Here is a 6,026-nt window from a genome sequence, read left to right on the forward strand (position 1 = left end):
TCTATGAAGGAAGTGTGAATTAAGCATAGATGAAGCAAGGATTTTGTCTTCCTTTTTATCAGTTGCCATGGGACGGGATGGGGAGGGAGTATGTCAGACAAACCAGGGGTCAAGTACAAGTTCCACTATTTACTGCCTGTGCAACCTTGGGCAAATTATCTAACCTCTCTGAGCCGTGATTTCCTCACGTGTAAAACATGGCCCTTCTCCCCGGCGCGCTACATGAACAACACCGATAATAACGGCAACAATGCCCACCACTTTGTGGGGGCCCATTCCATGGTGGGCACTATTCTAGGTGTTTCATACACATTGTTATTTCTTATGTTCACAAAAACACAATGAAGTCGGGGCTTACATTGTTCCTGAGGCTCAGAGAAGTTGAGGGACTTGCCCAAAGTTCCACAGCTAATGAGTGAGGGTTGAGGTGTTTGACTTCAAAGCCAGTTCTGAAGCATATCAATTGCTCAGTATCTCTTGGTTTCCTTTCTCCTTTTCTCCAGCTATTTGATGCTATTCCAAAGTCATTGGAACGGTTGCTGTAGGCACGTTTTAAAAAATGTTTATTTATTTATTTTGAGAGAGAGAGAAAGAACAAGTGGAGGAGGGGGGAGAGGGGGAGAGAGAGAATCCCAAGTGGGTTCCGCACTGTCAGACTGGAACCCAACTCGGGGCCTGATCCCACGAACCGCGAGATCACGACCTGAGCTAAAGTCAAGACTCAGACACTCAACCAACTGAGCCACCCAGGCGCCCCATTGTAGGCATTTCTTACCCTAATTCCAGAACTCATTATTCTCCTGTCTGTTCTCTGTTTGGTTCCCGGGTAAATGCTTAGTATTTTTTTAAGTGCCCTCATTAATAAATACCTCTTTCGGACCATCCTGCCTTAACCTAGGTTCAGAGGACGCAGAAGATAGGCAGGGAGACAGACCAATGAACTCCAATGTCCTTTTTAGCTTTTATTCTGTCTTCACTTCCCGATGCCATGTCCCTCTGCGAATTCCCGCCTCTCTGTGTCTCGTTTCCTGGAGAGTGCCAGTCTGTTTTCACTTCCCCTTTAAAATATCCGTGGATCTTTGTGCCCCCCGGTCACTTGGGCTGTACTGCACTGGGCCTCACTAATGGCACAGTATCCTTTTCATAATAGGGCATCCAAAATGGCACAGTAGACTTTTGTGCCCGGCCAGAATCGCTGCATTGATTGCAGATACCAAGCACTGTTCTATCGGATACCCTCATTTTCTCTTTTCAGGAAGGAGTGGCGTCAGCTTTCATCCTGCCTCTGATGAACTAGGGGCTTATTTTCTCTACGTCTTCTGGCTGCTCTTTTCCAGTCCCTGCCGGTTTCCATTTCTGCGTGATATCAATTGACCGGGGTGCCCCCACCCAGGACTGGGGCATGGGTGGATAGACAGTTGGCATTCTCCCCAAAGTTCCATTCTGCATATATTTCCCGAAACCTGTTGGCTTCCTACCCACCTGCTCTCTTCCACAGGTTGAGTCCAATGGACATATCACTCTCTTTCTTCTGTGCTTACAGTCTCACCTGCTTTTCATAGAGGAGCCACTGTTATTGCTATGGCGAATATTCACATTGTGGGCAATTTAGCTCGAATCTGTAGTGACCACAGAACATGCTCCAGAAATGTAAAAAGAATAGTATAATAACAATTAAAAAAAAAAAAAACTCCGATGTGACCTTTTTCTTGAAATATGAGCGGAGAGTGACGAAATTTGAGAGGAGAGAGTCCTCTCAAAATAGGTTAATTGCAGTTTGATTGTATATAATAACAGCTATCATTGATTGAGCCCATAATAATAATGCCAGGCACTCTCCCAAACATGCTCTATACATTATAACATTTAATCTATATAACAAGACTCAGAGGAACGTATTATTATCACCCCAGATTTACAGAGAAAATTAAGGCTAAAACCAGTTAAGTAATTTGCCTAATACCAGGCAGCTAGTAAGTATCAAAGGAGGGATTTGAACCCAGACTTTGGCTGATTTCCAAGTCCATGAGCTTAGCTACTGTTACCCGACTTTGCTTGCTTTTTGCTCCATGCACTACCTCTCTGATGTTTCCGTATTTGCTTTCTGGTTAATGTTTACTCCCTCCTCCCTAGTACACCATGTCAAGGGTGTGGCATGGGCGTTTGCTTCCTGAATGTTCGTTACTTAGTTTAAACTGGCTTTATCCCTGCCAAAAGGACATTAAAAGTGACAGCCTAAGATGAGTGGAGAACTGAGAGCTGACTCCAGTACACTATTGGCTACTATTTAGGATTTTGATCATATTGTTGAAGTTTATTTGATGGCAAAGTAGCCCAAACATGATCTATCCTTCAGACAACCCCAAAGGATTTGTAGGAACCCCCCAAACACACAGAAAGAGTCTGGGGATAAATGGATTAAGGAAAGGCCCTGACTCACAGGAATATTGGTGGAGGGGGTGCATTTTTTTTTTTTTTCTATTGCAAACTCAGTGTGGTAGAGGGAATGTGGGTTTTAAAGTCAGACCCAGGCTTGTGGGATGACCTTGGGCAGCATTCTAGACATTTTTGGCCCACCTCCGATTCCTCGGTAGGGAAATGCAGATAACAAATGCCCTCCTAGGAATATTTTGTGGATTTAAAGGTTTTGTCTATAAAGTACCCAGGAGACACCTGGCACATTGTAGATGTTCCCCAAACCAGAACAACAATTCTGAGAGACTTAGCTTGGTTCGCTCTGAAATCCCAAGTGATCTGGGGTTCCCTCTGACCGTCGTTTCTAAGCCAGTGTGTGAAACTGTGCTTGTTAGTTCCATGACTGATTCAGTATCCTAACTTGGGAAGTACAACTCAGCATCCCACTCTGCCTTTTATGTATTTGGGTAAGAACCACTGAGAAATCCATGCAGTGTCTTGAAAAGCTCAAATGCCATTAGATAATTCTTTGTTTTCATAGTAAAAAGAAAAGAAGGAAGGGAGGGAAGAAAAAGAGAAAAGAATCCAGGACTGCTGTTTCCAAATTTGCAAAGTGAGTACGATTGGTGTTTGGTACTTTTTAATCTTTCCTTTTCCCTGCCCCTTTTTTTTCTCTCTTAAGAAGAAAAAGAGGAGGCGGGGGGAGTGTAATAGGGTCCCCCTTTCCCCCACCCAGAGAGAGAGAGGGGGAGAGAGGGGAGGGGGAGGGGAGAGAGTGAGACTCACCCCTCCCATTCTCCCTCCAGTTATGCCAGGGAAAATTTCTTGCTTTGCTTTTATGCCAACAGGCCACACCACCACAGTTTCCTCATCTGTTGAAATGGGTTTAGTAGCAGCTGCCCAGCACACCTGCCAAGCTGTTAGAGGAACCAATGGACAATGTAGTGGGGAAACAGCTAGTATTCAAATTGAGACGGAGAGACTTCCTGGTAGAGGGGAAGGAGCACCGGGCAGGAGGGAGCAAACCCGAGTTTGATTCAGCCCTTGACAATGGCAGCATTGTGACTGTGGGCGCGTCACCTCCCCTCCCTGCAGCTCAGGTTCCTCATCTTGCAATGTGCTGAGCAGGAACCTGGCACCTGTGCCTCCCCGGGTGGGAGAATCCCGGAGCTCCCATGTGTGAAGACACCTTGAAAATGGTGTGTGCAGGACATGGCGTTTCTGCCACTGGCTGCACTCAGTGTCAGGTTAGGCTGGCTTTTTGTTTCGCCTTGTTTTCAGGCTTTCTCACACAGAGAAGGCAAGGCTTAGAAATCCTCTATCCAGGGGCTCCTGAGTGGCTCAGTTGGTTAAGCATCTGGCTTCGGCTCGGGTCACGATCTCACGGTTCGGTTCGTGAGTTCGAGCCCCGCGTCTGGCTCTGGGCTGACAGCTCGGAGCCTGGAGCCCGCCTCAGAGTCTGTGTCTCCCTCTGTCTGTCCCTCCACTGCTTGCACTCTGTCTCTCTCATTGTCTCAAAAATAAACATTAAAATAAAAAAAAAAAAAAAGATCCTCTATCCATATGCATTTTTAGGAGCTTCTGAGGTGCCTGTGGGTTCTGTCTTTTCCCCAGCCTCTAACAAACCCAGGAGCAGGGTAGGGGTAAGAACAAGTGACTGTGAGCTCTGGGTGGTGAATGCATGCTCCATCTAGAGGAGGCAAAGGAACTCAGTGCCAACAGACAACTAGCATGAAGACTGTAGGTCCTGTGTGACCAGGTCTATTTTTTTCAAGGAAGGCCAATAGTCTTGAAATTTTTTTTTTTAATGTAAAATTTACTATCTGCAAAATATAGGCTCAAAAATACAGTAAAACCTTGGATTGCGGGTGACTTGTTCTGCGAGCATTCCTCAAGACGAGCAAACATTTCCAATCAATTTTAACCTGATAAACCAGCAGTGTCTTGCAATACGAGTAGTAGGTGGCACCGAACGTCACAGGATCACAACTGAGCCAACGGTTCTTGAAATTCGCTTTGATAGGCAAGTGCTTTGGATCTCAAGCGAGTCTCCAGAACGAATTATGCTGAGAAACCAAGGTTTTACTGTAATTGTAAACAGTTGTAAATAAATTTTATCTTTTCAAAAAGCCTGAAGCCCTGATCTAATGCATCTGTCCTGTGGTTACAATTTGGGGGCTGAAATCTAGAGAGAAGAAGGCGGCTATTTGGCTGGTCAGCGACAGAAACCCAGGGCTGGGACTGCCGCCCTTGAACAAGGCATCTTTCATTTTTTGCTGACTATACAGCCAGGTCTCTGGATTTCCTGGATAGTGCTTGTTCTCCCACACGGGGCTTCCTTTTCCAGAAAGGAAATAAAAGAAGCAAGAGACAAAGGGAGAAGAAAAGGGGAGAAGGTGCTAGGGAAGGAAAGGTAAGAGATAAGGAAGCTCCTCCATAAGCACCACCCTGAGTGCCCAGCATGTCTTTTGGTGGAACCCGGGCTAGCCCTCCTTCTCCTACTTATTCCAGCACCCCCACACGGCCTGGGCAGGGTATGGCTGTTGTCCTCGTGCACATGCACGCAACCCCCAAAGTCCAACTTGTGCGACACCGTGGGGCTGTGTTGTTAATCTCGGGGGGCTGATGGAAGGGTTTTCAAAAAAGTATTGGAGGGGTGGCTTCTGACAGCCTGGCTGGCTCCGCTGCATCCAGGTAGTCCGGCCAGTGTGCCAGGTGAAAGGGAAGTAGATTGTAAAGCACTTTGGATATTATCAAAGTTGGTTAGGAAATAGCAACCACCTCGCCTCATTATGTCACATCCGTGATAGGGGGGTGGGGTGGGGGGAGGGTCTGTGATTTCCTTAATGACCTTCCTTTCTTGCCTGGCCCTTGACCCCTCTGCCTGCTCTGAGGCAAGTCAGGGGGTGCTACTCTCTTGGATGTCCTTCCTTCCTTGCTTGCTCCCTGCTGCGGTGGCGCCGGGTGAAAAACGCATCTTGGAGCCATGGCTTGGGGGGTCTGGTGTGCACGTGCCTCTGTCTGAACCCTGACTCTTCACCCACCAGCTGTGCAAGTTCACTTTGCTGAACCTCACTCTCCTGAGCTCTAGGATGGGGCGAACAACGCATACCACTCAGCCCCAGCGAGGAAGTCGACACAATGGAACGAAAGTAAGACGGTGAACTGGAGGATGGGACGCAGGTGATGGAGTCAATAAATGGCGGTGATAGTTGGGGGAGCCGTGGTCTCCAGAGCTTCCAGATTCGAACTGGAAAGTTGTGAGGGGCAGTCCAGCGCAGCACCCCAAGGGTAGGTCTCTGGTGCCAGGCTGTAAGTTTGAATACCCTGATGCTACCATTTCAGCGAGTTGCTCAACACCCCAGTGCCTTCCCTTCCTCATGTGTGAGGTGTAGATAACGGTACCTACCCGTGGCGTTGTCGTAAAGACTGAGGGGGCTGACCTCGTGGTGTGCTTAGCATTACATCCACCGAGAGGGCTGAATGGATGATAAATATTCGTGTCCAGGCGGGCACTACGGAACACAGATGTGCGAGCTCGGCACACATCTTTGTCGTTGTAGGCACAGGAGTCCCCCCTTATGTGTGGGGGGTACGTTCCAGGCCCCTCA

The sequence above is a fragment of the Panthera uncia genome (genome assembly GCF_023721935.1).
Source record: "Panthera uncia isolate 11264 chromosome E2 unlocalized genomic scaffold, Puncia_PCG_1.0 HiC_scaffold_19, whole genome shotgun sequence".
Taxonomy (NCBI): domain Eukaryota; kingdom Metazoa; phylum Chordata; class Mammalia; order Carnivora; family Felidae; genus Panthera; species Panthera uncia.